Source organism: Vipera berus, assembly GCF_964194415.1.
Source record: "Vipera berus genome assembly, chromosome: 1".
Classification (NCBI taxonomy): Eukaryota; Metazoa; Chordata; class Lepidosauria; order Squamata; family Viperidae; genus Vipera; species Vipera berus.
The window spans coordinates 296,965,076-296,980,559 of NC_138202.1; positions in this window are offsets into that span (position 1 = coordinate 296,965,076).

The following is a 15,484-nucleotide window of genomic DNA, read 5'->3' on the forward strand; positions in this document are numbered from 1 at the left end:
GAACTACAACCGCGTCTAAACTCACAGAATGGCGCAGGTCGGATCCCTGAAGGAGTTCGACCCGAACTACCCCGAAGACTGGGAGGAGTACGTCGGCCAAGTCGAGGGGTTCATGCTGGTCAACAGAATAACGGAGGACCGGAAGAAAGCGGCGGCTCTCCTCACTATCAGTGGCACGCCGGTTTACCGAGTTGCCGTCGGCCTGTGCCAGCCCTTGCCGGTCTCCAGTGTGTCGTACGCTGACCTGTTGGCCAAACTAAAGGTCCACTTTACTCCGAAAAGGTCCGAACTGTTCTGGCGAAGGATATTTGAAAAACGGAACCAACGGACGGGCGAATCCATCACACAGTTTGTGGCGGCAGTCAGAAAAGCGGCCCTGCGTTGCAAATACGATAACCTCAAAATTCGCATAAGGGACCGAGTAGTTTTGGGACTGCGAGACGAACACTTGCAAAACCGTATAATTGCAAAACCCACAGGTACACTGCAAGAAGTCTTAGACGAGCTACTCACGTATGAGTCTACAGGCAGACGCGACCCCCCCTACAACAGCATGGCTGCCTCGGCCGAAATAAACCTCGAGAGCCATGTGGACGGTGGGGAGGTGGACTACCATTGGGAAGCCGACGTTGCAGAGATCGCCCGAAGGTTCGGAAAGATGGCGCCGAGACCCCCACGCTACGACAGACCCGACCAAGGAAGAAGACAGCAGACCCCAGCATCACAAAGACCCCAGAGGGACAACCGATCCAGGCCTCGCGACCCCGAAGCGAGGTGCGGCAGCTGCGGCGGGAACCACCTCCGAGCAACTTGCAGGTTCCGAAACGCGAAATGCCGAGGGTGCGGAAAAACGGGCCACATCCAGGCCATTTGCAGAAGCCGACCGCGCGACAACCGTCTCCACGAGCTCGACGCATGGGCCACAGGTAAGGTAACCCCCGAAGGGAGCAGCGGAGAGACCCCAAGACCTAAGGCACGCACTTCCAACCCTGGGCCGGGGGTGGGGCTCAACCACGTGGGAACCCCTAGAATTAATCACATTCTGAGGCCTAAATTAAAAATCGGAGTCCAACTGCAGGGCATTCCCTGCAAGATGGAAGTGGACTCAGGGGCCTCAGTATCTATAATTTCTAGCGACACCCTCAAACACATCGAGAGGAAAAGCGGCCGTAGAATTCCCCTAAAACCCACTAAACTACAGTTAGCCGACTTCCAAAAAACCCCCATTGAACTAAGGGGCGAGGCCACGATTAAAGTAAAATATAAGGGGTTTAATGGATTTTTAGACCTCTTAGTCACTGAGGGCCAGAGAACCAGCCTAGTAGGCCTCAATTGGTTCCCGGCCCTGGGAATTTGGGTAGGGGGAATTAACACAATTACTAGCAAGACCCTTAAGACTGTCTGCGATAACTTCGCAGATGTGTTCGATGGGTCGTTAGGGAGATACAAGGGACCCCCCATTTCTTTTAATTTAGACCCCGCTGTTAGGCCCATCAGGCTTAAGGCCCGGAGGGTGCCTTTCGCCCTTAAACAAAAAATCGAGGCTGAACTAGATAAGCTAGTAGGCCAGGGCGTCCTAGAACCCGTAGAGGGAGGCCTCTGGGAGACACCAATCGTCACACCCCTTAAACCGAACGGGGATGTGAGGATTTGTGCCGACTATAAAGCCACCCTTAACTTAGCCATGAAAAAGCACGCTTACCCGGTCCCGACGGTGAAGCAGGTCCTCGCGACGATCCAGGACGCCGCCATTTTCGCCAAGCTCGACTTGGCGCAGGCGTACTTGCAACTCACTGTGTCTAAGGAAGCCGCCGAGGCCCAAACGATAGTTACCCACAAGGGGGTGTTCCGTGTTCACAGACTTCAATTCAGAATAGCAGCAGCTCCAGGCATCTTCCAGGAGGTGATGGAGAGGACCTTAAAGGGCATACCAGGTGTATGCCCTTACTTCGATGATGTCCTAATCGCTGGAAAGACTGAAGACATCTTAGCAGACAGGCTGGAACAGGTATTGGGGAAATTCAGGGATGCAGGGCTTAAACTAAAAAAAGACAAGTGTTGTATAGGGGTAAAATCAACTGAGTTTTTAGGATTCAGAATTGATGCACAGGGTATACACCCTACTGAGGGAAAAATTAAGGCAATCAAATTGGCACCTGAACCCAAAAATAAGGCGGAACTACAAGCCTTCCTAGGCTTAATCAATTTCTACCACACCTTTTTGCCTCACAAAGCAGCCATTGCTGAACCTTTACACAGGTTGTTAGATAGGAAGACACCTTGGCAGTGGCAGGACAAGCACAGAATCAGTTTCCAAACATTAAAGGACATCTTGTCCAGCAACTCCACAGTCACCCATTTCATTGAAAACAAACCAATCTTCCTAGCATGTGACGCCTCTCCTTATGGAGTAGGGGCAGTCATAAGCCACATGGACGACCAGGGTCAACAGAGGCCTATTGCATACTATTCCAGGACTTTAACTAAAGCAGAACGGAATTATGCACAAATAGACAGGGAAGCCTTGGCCATTGTGGCCGGCGTAAAAAAGTTCCACGATTACCTGTACGGTAGGAACTTTACAATTTACACAGACCATAAACCCCTCCTAGGGCTATTCACCACAGATAAACAGACACCCCAAATCATGTCCCCAAGGATGCTGAGATGGTCAATTTTCCTTTCAGCTTACACATTCTCTATTAAACACAGGCCTGGCAAAGAGATGGGGCACGCAGATGCCCTTAGCAGATTGCCACTAGCAGACACTGGCACAGACCCAGCACCTGTGGGCCAAATCATGTCTCTACAGGAACTCTCAGAATGCCCACTGACAGCCAAAGACATTGCAGCAGCTACCAGAAAAGACCACATCCTTAGCAGAATAGCAGCGTGGGTGCAGGGGGGGTGGCCTAACAAGAATCCTGACCCCAAATTCACGCCATACTTTAGAAGGAAGGATGAATTGTCTTCACACCTGGGATGTATTCTGTGGGGAAATAGGGTTGTCATTCCGGAGGGCCATAGGAACGCAGTGATGGGGGAATTGCATGAGGGACATCCAGGGATTGTCCGAATGAAAGCCCTGGCAAGGAGTCATTTATGGTGGCCTGGGTTAGACACAGCAATCGAGGACAGAGTAGCCGGGTGCTATCAGTGTCAACGGTCTAGGCCAGAACAAGCACACACACTTGTACATAAGTGGGAAGTGGCTAGGAACCCTTGGTCTCGCATTCATATTGATTTTACAGGCCCATTCCAGGGCCTCACATTCCTAGTTGTCGTGGATAGCTACTCCCGGTGGTTGGAGGTCGTGCCTGTAAAGTCCATGACTTCAGCCAAAACCATACAGGTCTTGAGGGGACTCTTTGCCAGCCACGGGTTACCTGACGTGATTGTTTCTGACAATGGGCCCCAATTCACATCCAATGAATTTCAGGACTTCCTCAAGGCCAATTGGATTAGGCACGCGACATCGGCACCCTTCCACCCCTCCTCCAACGGATTGGCTGAACGAAACGTCAGGACAACCAAAGACGCCTTAAGAAGAATCATCCAGGGGAATTGGCATCAGAGACTGGCTCAGTTCCTGTTGGCCCAACACACGACACCTTGCACGGCCACAGGAAAAAGCCCAGCTGAAATGAGGTGGGGCAGACGTCTAACTACCAAACTGGACAGATTACACCCTGACAGGCTACCTGCGGAACCTGAAAGAGACACTCCGACCCGGTCTTTAAATATTGGGGACACAGTCTGGGTGAGGAACTATGGGCAGGGGGACAAATGGTCACAAGGGGTAGTCATTGACAAAACTGGACCGTTATCTTACTTAATTGAGGGGGAAGGGAATCAGCTGATCAGGAGACACATCGATCAGCTAAGAAAAAGGTCCCCTGAAATTGTACAGACCAACAATGACAGGAGCATCACTACACCAGACAACGCAGTCAGTCACGACCAGTTAAGGGCAACATCAGGGGGTGTGGGAATGGGAATACAAATCAGTGCAGCTGAAGCAACTCCCCTTAGTAGCACAGCAGAAACTGAACCACGTCCCCAGGGCAGCCCAACAGAGTCCCCTGAACGGCCCAGTGAACCCCAACAACCCACTAGTGCGGCCTTGCCAGAGTTAGTGTCACAAACCACAGGGCCTGAAGCAGTCTAACAGCAGAACAGTAGACACCCCAGTTGTCGGCACAGCTGGCAGATACCCAGCCAGAAATCATAAACCACCAAGTTACCTAAAAGACTATGTTAAGTAATTAACATTTATCTGGGGGGGAAGGGGTGTTGTTTCCATAGTAATGGGAGTGGTTTCCCATGGCGGGAAAACCGGGTGCAGTTATTGGTTGTTACATTCTCGGCGGGAGATTCTGGGCCGGGGATTGGTTATGTTTAAAGGTACCTTAGTATATAAGATAGGGCTCAACGGCTGTTAGCCAGTTGACCCATGTGCACTCAATAAACGTTCTCTTGTTCAACCTCGCTGTCTACGCCCGTCATTCCGGACATAACAGTCCTTCAGAATTTTCAATGGTGCATATATGGCTGCTGTAATAGAGTATATCATTAATCATTGTTAGGATATTTAATTTAGTAGCTGGAACAGTAAAGTGTACAATGGGCCAGAATACACAGTTGTAATTGATTGGTTGGAGAGTATTGCTCATGCATGAGGCAATCTATACTACAAGTGGTTGCTGTGGATGGAAAGGGGGAGTTTTCATTCCCCCCCTTTTTCTTCTGTGTGCTCTGTATGCTGTTTAGATATACCTTATGAAATTTCTGTGTTCCTGACTATCTTGTCTCCTGTAAATATAAATGAAAACTATATTTATCTATATAAAACTACAAGTTCGTGTCAGTTTCTCTAACTTCATTTGGACACTTGCTGCGCAATTCTCTGATATTGTGGTCTTTATTTTTCTTCCACCTTTCCCAACATTATAGATTTTTCAAGAGAGCTAGATCTTTGCAAATTGTCCCCCAAATATAATAATTTAAGCCTAGAACTCTCAACTAATTTATTCTATGATTCATTTGTTCATTTTCTTGGCTATGCGTAGTATTTTCAGGAGTCTTCTCCAACACAAAGTTCAAAAGTATCAATGCTCTTTCTTCTTCAAAGTCCCATTTCCATAGAGGGTCACAGAGACAATCATTCCAGTATCCTAATTGTGTAAGTATAAACATTTTATGGCATATCTGAATATCTTGTACAAGGACTTCATTGGTAATGATTATTCATAGAGCAATATATGGAAAAAGACAGGCAAGACTCTTGGGGGGTGGGGGGGAAGCAGCCACCATAGTGGAATCTCAGTTGGGCAGGATGAAAAACTTTTGTCAGTGTTCTGAATTATTTGCAGCTAAAAGAAGAAACTAGAAGAAACCTAGTACCAAATATCTATAGAAGAAATGGTCACTAGATTTCCTGTAAGCTAAAAGAAGGCATCTTTTTTATCCTATCCCTCTTTAAGTTTAAATAAGCATTTTCTGAACAAAAAAAGAGAAAAGTCTCTGTCAGGGAAGTGCTGTCATGGTCAAGATGTGCCTAGATAACTAATTATAACATAGGAGTGAGCTCTGCCTATTCATTCTGTTTTACACATGGAGAGATGGAGAAGTAGGATTAAATACTCTATATCTGCTCCAACATTCAAGCTTCAACTTGATATACTTCCCTCCTGTGTACAATTGAACACATGTTTGGAAAGCTTGCCTTTTCAGTGTGTGTGTATATTGCTTTGCACAGCAGACCAGCTGTTGCCATATTAAGCAGCTGTTCCTCTTTTGCTCCTCTGCAGTGGCTGAAGTAAATCCTGAGAACTTGGTTTCAGAAAGCTGAGAATTGTGGAGACTCTTATGATTTGGAATGATCAGATACGGACTACCCATAGGCTTCAATAATTCTGGCTCTCCTTTACACATGTTTTATTAAGGTTGACTACATTTCTGCTTTATGAAATACAGGGCTTTGTAGAGAAGGGAAAGCACCATTTGCCCACCCCCACTCCCCTCAGGCAGCCATTAAGTTTGTTTGCCTGTGATTCCTTCCAGCTGACAGAACCAGTCTGTTAGCAGTTAAGTTAAATAGAGCTTGTCCTGTAATAACCTCTGTTTCAGGCTGCTAATTTATACCAGCACCCAGTCCAGGCCTTGGTCTACCCACCAGCTGTGAGCTAGTTAAGAAAGACTCTGCCCATGAACATTTGTTCTAGTTAAACCTTGGTCCAGGCCAAGTACCTTAGAGCTTTCCTCAACTTGACGCCCTCTGGTTCTCTTGGGACAACATTCCCCAGAATACTCTAGCCAACACATCTGGATGGCACTAACTTGAAGAAGGCTAAGCTGTGGAGAACTATAGTCTTAACAGCAGCCCCATACCCAAGTCCTGACAAACAAGGCTTTGCATCACATGATAGTTTTCATCCAAGTTATAGCTAAATAAAATCCACAGAGAAGAGGTGTTCCCAATGATGTTTGGTCCCCAAATATAACCACTAGTTTGCTCTAATAGCTTTTCTGGTGATGCAGTTCTTCTGTTTATTAAGCAGTTGCGGTCCAGACATGATGCTTTTTATTCTACATATTAATTTTGGTATTAGACATTTTTGGACTATTTTGGGACTATTTGACTCAAATAGTCAAGTAAAAAACAACAACAAATGTCACGTCCATTGTGGTCCCGGGGTGTGGTTTGAAGCCATATGAAAAGTAAAGCCATGACCAACTTCACTTCCTCCCACTCTTTTGGATGAGAGCTCCCCAAAACACCAGCCAGCCTGGTGATTCTGGCTAAGAATTCTGAGCAGTCATTTCATACCTCTGCAGGACAACACCTAGTGAAAGGATGGCCTGGGTAATACTAAAACAAAAAGTAGAGAAATTCGTGCTTTTAGGCAGACATAAAGGTCTTTCCTAGGAAGTATCCTACATCTTAATCAGACAACTGCTGTTCTTTGAAGAAAAGTGGCATACATTTCTAAGTCTTTCTTAAATATAAAGTGGGAATGCAAACTGCCTTTGGCTGACTCCAAGTAGCACAAGACCTGACGTTCTTATACTTTAAAAATTCAATAGATTTAAAAACTGTGTGTGAAAGAAACGTGTCTGGTTAGTTTTGTTTCTCCCCAGATTTATGGATTGGAGCTTCTTCAGGCCTCTGCAGGTGTTCCTGCTTGCATAGGGACTAGGTAAAAGCTATAGTGGGAGCAACAACATGCCCCTAATATTCTCCTCTGTAGATCTTCAAGATTAAAAGTCTGCCAGGGGGAATTAAACACGTTGAAAAATTAGAAACAGCCTGGTAGCACCTTTTCTATTTAACACATTTCATTAAAAGGTACAAGCTTCCATGAGCTGCAGCTCACATCATCATATGTATACAGTGGCTAGACAGATGCAAGATTTATAATGGGAAGAAATGAAGAAAACAGAACAGAAGCAGATGTTGGTTACACGTGAGAGAGATTATAATTACCTTATCAGTGATCAATAGCAATGTGCTAAAAACATGTTAAAGGGACGCGGTGGCTCAGTGGGTTGGGACGCTGAGCTTGTTGATCAGATGGTCGGCAGGTTGGTGGGTTGAATCCCGAGTGCCGTGTAGCAGAGTGAGCACCTGTTACTTGTCCCAGCTTCTGCCAACCTAGCAGTTCGAAAGCACGTAAAAATGCAAGTAGAAAAATAGGGAGCACTACGGTGGGAAGGTAACAGCATTCCGTGCGCCTTTGGTGTCTAGTCATGCTGGCCACATGACCACGGAGATGTCCTCGGACAAGCGCTGGCTCTTTGGCTTTGAAACAGAGATGAGCACCGGCCCCTAGAGTCGGAAACGACTAGCACGCATGTGCAGGGGAACCTTTACCTTTACCTTTACCTTAAAAACATGTTTGCTGAGATCTTTCAGATAGCTTGCTCACTTTTAATGCATGTGAGCTCAACAGCTCTCATTCCATGGCGCTGTTAAAGTTTCATTTTTCTAAAATGGTCGCTTCTGTAATAAACATCTGTAATACAATGTCCTGGTAGGCCAATATGCTCTGAAAATTATCAGAGGATAATTATTACTTTCTCTTTATTCTGAGTCCTGGTGTCAAATTTGTATACCCATTAATGCTTTCCACTAATTCATTCATTAATTCAATGAATTATTTCCATTAATTCATCTGGATTCAATTACAGTGGTCATTCGTCAATGTTAGAAGATATGAAGATTCATGTTGGGGAGAGATCATTCTGGAGAAAAATCTATCTATTCATGTCATCTATCTATTTCTCTACCACAGCAAGTTTAATATGTGCAGACTTCAACTCCCAGAATTCTCCAGCCAGCAAATTCTTGGAGTTGAAGTCCGCACATCTTAAATTTGCTGTGGTTGAGAAACACTGATCTATGTGACCATTGAAAGAGAATAAATACTATTTCCATTTCTGTCCACTAGCCCCTATTGTTTGCAAATATCTATTCTATTTGAACCAAAATAGGTAGCAATCTTCATTTGCAAAGATTCTTACTGTACTTCAGAGTTACTTTTTGAGATAGAGCACTCACATTTCTCCCCAAGACTTTTTTTTCCCTTAAGATGTTTACAAATGCTAGGCCAAATGTTATTTTTAACTGTGCAGCTGAGCCAATCACAGGGCAAAGGAATTAAAGATGTAATTTAAATCACAAAAGAACTCCCAGGGATGGGTACTACTGTACTTTGTCCACAACTCAGACAATCTACTGTTTCTTCGTCATTTCTCCTTTGAGCAGTTTAAAAGAAAAAAGTCTTGTTTCAAAGCTTGGATTTTGAGGGGAGGAGCATTAATTTAGAAGAGAAACAGACAGTGGGGAGATTTTCTACCCTTCATTCCAACATGGACTTCACATGAAAAGTCTTATCATTAACACAGAATGAAACAGTGTGTCATGCAGCCGGTGCCGAAAATACAAGGAGCAGTGCGTTGTGCAGCCCCTAACCTACCCTGTCATTCCCATTTAACAAGAGAAAAGGCCAAGCCATCATTATGTAAAACAACGGCCTTTTCTACATCACCTTGTCTTCTGCTTCAGGCATGGAATGTCTTGATCCAGTTCTCTATTTGGCACAGACACATGTGAAAATATTTTGTGAGTGCTGACACAAAATCTCCTGCTGCTTGAAATGGATGCCTCCCTTTCCCTAATGGCTGAGCATTCAGTCCATAGTCTCAAAGCTACAAAATGCTCAAGATTAGGCAGTATTTTAATATTATTAATTATACTGATGGCTACTTCAAAGCTAAACTAGAATCTCTCTGAATCTTTTTCTTTTCCTGCAATCATAAATCAAAAGCCAAGTCAAAAAGAAAACATGCTGTTAATAGAATGGGCAACAGAGTAACAATAAGATAGAGGGAAAAGCTAGTTTTCATATTTTCTCAAGTGTTGAATGGCTTGGAACCAATTGTGCAAACTGATACAGGTCCTCATATGGAGTCAGAATACACTGGGCATCAATCTCATTGTCATGCATCTAAAGAAATTGTAGCAATTATTTTCAGTTGAAGTCCCCAGCTATTACCAGCTGACAACTGCAAGGGGGAAAAAAAAGAGCTTGATCTCAAACATGAAGAGGCTGACGGAAAACAGATTTAGGCTGCTTTACCTCCAAACTGGTATAAAGCATCAAGGGACTGAGTGGAAATATATAAACAAACATATGTACGATACATCCATAAAGATGCCGCTGGAGTTATTCTCTGCAAACTATTTAGCAAAATCATTTCCTCTTCCTTCTTTTTTAAAAAATCAGTTGTGTTTCACAGCTCAGCCTTTGGAAGAAATCGTCCAACGAGTACAATGTTGCTGAAGGGTATTCACTCAGCTTGCCAATCTATATGTAGAGCATATGATGGGTATATATTCCATACTTGACCTGTCCATGTCTCAAATTCATTGTGACATATTGCTAATGGGGTTTCAACAGCACAGGATTTTGTGGCTCATTTCGGTAGAAATCATGCAAAATACTGTATAGCTGGCATAGACATCACAGAGCTCATTCTTTTCACGAATGGCTTCCACCAAGTTCCTCATAGTAATTTTCAGGTGGCCTTTTTCACTTAGGGAATGTTACAATGCACCAAGCACTATCCAAAAAGCAAGCTATAAAAATGAACTGAAATTGTGCCAGAGTAGACCTGGGTAAGAAATCCTAGGGCTTTTTCTGTTTTTTTGTTTTTCTTCTTTATAATTTCAGATGGAATAGGTGGATAGAAAGTTTGGCTTTTTCTAATATGCTTGTGGTTGACAAGATTGGGATTGTTTTAAAATATCACTAAAAAGAAAAAGAAAGCAGTGTGACCACAGGAGGAGGAAAATATGAAAGGCCTTTCAGGCAGAAAAAAACATATTTATACTAGTAGACAGAAAATGTGATGTACATACATCAGCTCACAAAGGAAAATACCTTTTTTTAACCACTCTGCTGCTGTCATAATGTTCCATTAAACCTGTCTAAACAAAAAAAGGTACATTAACTTATTTTTGAGATTTTTTTTTAATCCCATTTATATCCCGCCCTTCTCCAAAGACTCAGGGCGGCTTACAAGCTTAGCAGTAGCCTTCATTCTATCGATATGCCTGCTTATTAGGGCTTTCACACACACCCCAAGCGGCATTATTACAAAGTCAGCTTAATTGCCCCCAACAATCTGGGTCCTCATTTTACCTACCTCGGAAGGATGGAAGGCTGAGTCAACCTTGAGCCCGGTGGGATGCGAACCTGCACTAATTGCAGGCAGATGGTGTTCCTTAAGGAGGCATTAGCCCACTGCTCCACCAAGGCTCTGTTGGTTAATATGAGGGATCGTGTACAGAAATAAAAATAACAAAAATGTATTAGTAGTAGTAAACTACAGTTAGCTTCACAGTCTAAGACTAGTGAAAAACTTAATTCAAATCCCCACCAAGGATCCAAGAAGTAGGGCCTAAAGATTTAGGCCAGGCATGTCAAACTCGCAACGTCATGTGACATTGTGCAACGTATCGCAACTTTTCCCCCATTGCCGACAATGGGGTGGGTGCGGTTTCGGCGTGACACATCCAGCCCGTGGGCTGGCAGTTTGGCATGCCTGATTTAGGCAGTTTGAAGCATGATTTTATATATATATATATGTTTTCTGAGGTTTTCGCGGGTGTTTGTATGTGGATCTTTGGTCATTCGGGTTCTTTCCCGCGTAGAATTGAAGGTGTAGGAGCAACGTTTCGACGGAATCCCATCCGTCATCCTCAGGCTGGTGGCTTCTTCAGCTTCCTTCTTCTGGGAGAAGCATGTCTGGAGATGTCTGGGAAAGAACCCGAATGACCAAAGATCCATATATATATATATAGTATTTCTCTGAGGATTCCAGTCACAATGGGTATTTCTCTTTCCATTCTCTTTCCATAAGCATTTGACGTTGATCTGCCAGTCCTGATATTTTGTAAGTCTTTCCAGTTGCTCTTCCTGAATCCTAGCATCACACTGAGCAACAATGACTGCAGAGTTGGTATGAAAATTGTAACTTTGGTGACTTTGATCTAGAATCCTTGCATTTATTTTGGCCAACAATTTTCTAACCAGGGTTCATGCCACCTGTGGAAGACGTGAGCTGTACTCCATTACATCTGGAGTCCACCAGGTCTGGGGAAAGGCTCATGGTCTTTATTAAAAGCAATTACACTTAGTGTGTGTCTGGCAAAAGGTGGGGAAAATATTCAACTGGTTTGCTTTGTGTTTGTAAGCTTGCGGTTTCAAGCACACTTCTCTTGTCCTGTTATTAATGCGTACATTTATTCATTGGATTAATACCCTGCCTGTTCCTCAGGAGCTAATGGTGTTATAAACAGCAGTAGCTTCTCCAGTTTCTCCCTACAGCTACCACTGTGTGAAGTATGCTGAGCTGAGTGGCAGTGGCTGATCTAAAATCATTCAGGAGCTTCTAGGGCATGGGCTGAAAGCTCCTCTCTACCTCACTTGTCCCTATCCATTAAGACTTTAAACTCAGCCCCTAAGCTCCCCAGGAATGTTAAGACTGGCTGGCTGGATTCACCCAGCTCACACTAACGGGTCAATTATAACTCTAATGCAGGGTCCCTAACACCAGGTTGTGGCCCACTATGCTTGCAGGCAAAGCTCCATTTGCATGAGTGGCACGTGTGTGCCCGCTGCTGCCACAAATGGAGTTGTGTGCGCCTCTGCCACTTGCACGGAACCATCCCCTCTCCCCCCCACCAAAGCCAGAAAGGTTGGGGACCACTGCTCTAATGGTTTTATTTGAACAACATGCTAAGGTTGGATTGGTATTACAGTGATATGTTCGCTTTGTTTTTGGTTCTTCGCATGTTATACACAACCAGCCTGTTTGGTTACTTTCTCTTCCATACGCTGGGCAAGTCCAGAGAATGGACAAATTCAGGTACATGCTTTAAGTGTATTGTGCAAACACTCAAGCCACAGGGATTTTGTTTTATTGTTTTTCTGTTTTACGATTGTTTTATAGTTGTTGGTTCCATTGTGGTTGTGAGCTATCCAGAGTTGCTTAAGATGGGCATATAAATCTTTTAAATAAATAAATGAACACATCCTCATTGACATGAGAACAGGCGAGCCAGTGCTTTGCAGGCAGATTTCACAATCCTTTCTTCAGACAAGGAACTGCCATTAAATGTTCACCTGCAATCACCACTGTGATATCCAAAGTGGAGATAGCAGAAGGAAGCCAAATAGATTTGCCAATATTTATGCAAGTTTGGCAAGTCTTCCTTTTGGCCTTCTTTGCATGCCTTTTCTCCTAAAGCAGTAAAAACCTTGTTCAGTGGATCTTTATCATTTTCTGTGCAGCCACGGACATACTCATGTCTGAAGCAAATAATGCACATATACAACTTTGGAAAAATGTTTGGGGTGAGTGGATTAGGTTGGAAAGAGAACTGGCATCCCTTTAAGAATCTGCTGCCTAAAGCAATGGCTTATTATTTCATAATAAAACAGGCCTGGTTACAGTGCTGATTATGGCACTAAAAGAGGCAAGTGTTCATTCTTTTGATTGAATCCATAATACATACACACAGCCTGAACCAATTACTTATGACATTTCTATGAGCTTTCTAATAGCTAAAGCTTTCTTCCATAGATTAGCTGATTTACATTTATTTGTTTGATTTCTGAACCATTTAAGTATTATTATCATTATGGTTGGTCACATAGTCAACCAGATGTTTACACTAGATCTGGCATTTCTATCCACCTTTTGACTCCTTCCCAAGGACCTAGGATAGGCAGATGGCGTTAAAAGTATTGTTGCAGGTTATAAGTTGTTCCTAGTAAAGCTGCCTTTTACAATTGACTGGTGGTGATTTTGTCAATGCTGACTGTATTCAATATTATTACTATTATTTCTAGGAATACTGACAAATTGCAGAAGAGCAGAGCAAGAGATGTCCCAAATTCTAAGCCATCCAAATTCTGCAAGTACAATGCTGGATTCTTCATTGAATGGACCTCAGATCAATTTTGCTTAAAAAGGGAGTGAGACCCAACAGCAGAAAAAATACAGTGTTTTTCTGGTTACATGACATCCTATATATTTGCCTTCTGAAGGGGCCCCCATATCAATTTGTATAAGGAACACTTCCAGGTGATTGGAGCAGATTAAGCTGACAATGTCTCAGCTATATGAATCCATTATGTGACCTGAAACCAAAGGAAAGGCTATCTCAAATAGCTTTAATTTCTCTGCTAACTGTATGGTATGTCACATGATTGTCATAATTGCGTGGCATGTCACATGATTGTCATCTGGCCGAAGTGTTATCAAACATCAAAAGCAGCCGTGTGTGAGTGGTTGTGAGTCACATGCTCCCAACTACATTCCTCAGCAGCACCTTGCAAAAAGTCAAAGGATAAGGAGCCCTTGGCTCTTATCCCAGCACGGTATTTTGGAAAAAAACAACAACTCCAGGGCCCCTATTTTGTCCTTGAAAGTGACTAAAATCCTTCAGACCATTACCTTTCATGTTCTTCTTCAGGCCTCCCCCCTTCTCCTGCCTGTTAGTCATGCTGGATAAATATCAGAATGGTTACACATTTTGTAGACAGAAGTCTTTTCTCATTTTTTTTTTAATTTGTGTGCCTCAAAAGTCTGGAATTTAGAATTTGCAGGGATGAAGTGTGTTGACTGAGTATGTAAGAGCAGCACACAGTATACAACAATAGTATAGACCGGTTGATAAATTCTGTGTCAAAAAAATGGATCCAGATAAATTTGCAGTTTGGGAAGCTTGACTTGAACATAGAGCCCATTCATGTCTGAGAATCTGAACAAGAAAGATGAACAAGAACCTTCCTCTCTAAGGTTTGGGGAGAGAGGGATTTTTTTAAAAAAGATCTGTAGGATCTTAAAATGGCATTTAACTGATCTTTAACCTGCCTGCATAAAGAAAAGTCTTTATGTGGATACTTTTGCATGCAGTATTTTGCCATGTCATTCTGGATTTGACTAAGCCCCTCAGAATCATGTCAGCAGGCTGCATATATCCATTACTTTGAAAAATCCATTGTAGGCTGATGAATTCATATGCCTAAGCGCCTTATCCGGCTATGTACAGAATATAGCATTAGAAGACATGCCTGAGTTTGCATATAAGCATCAACTTAAGGCTTGTCATGCTTCGTTCCCTTAGCTCTGCATTTTTCCTATCAAAGGCCCACAGAAGTTTCCAGTTCTCAAGCTGTGCAGAAAGGTAATCTCCAGCTCATTTTGTTAGCCATGATAATCAGATATACGTGGCTATAAAATTTCTGTTTTACTAATGTCACCGTTGATGTCCATCCTGCATTTATCTTTTATATATTTACTAAATCCTCTTATAAACTGATTCAGTTTATGCAAGATAACATCTCCAGACATTTAAGCCTTTCTTTGTAAAAGAAAGATGATTCCTCTCCCGGATCTAATAACTTTTATGTCTATACATGCGATTGTTCTCTTCCCCCCCCCCCCCCCGTTTTCAAAGGTTGAAGGTGGAGTGTTACTCTTATATCATCTAAGATTAATTCTCTAATTATTTTATTTTGTCTAAAAACCATGACATTTTTGATTGATTGATTTTGATGTCCAGAAATCAAGGCTCTTTCTTTTTAAATTCAAGGTGCTGGGGAAAAAAAACCTGAGGACTGTAGACAGCCTTAATTTTCTATAATGTATACAATAACTTGATCTAGCCTGATTGCATGGGGATTATCATCTCATTCTGTCTGACTGAGGACTGTTAGTTGCCAGCCAACCATATTTGTCTCCTCGAGGCATTTTTTTTTTCATTTGCACTCCCACTTCTTCTAATGTGAGCAGTCTGGTACACTATCACAGCAAAGTTAGGAAAAATATTTTCCCTAAGTTCGCAACACATTGATGGGTCTTTAGTTAACCAAACTGTGATTCTAAGTGCAAACAGTTCAGTTCTGAC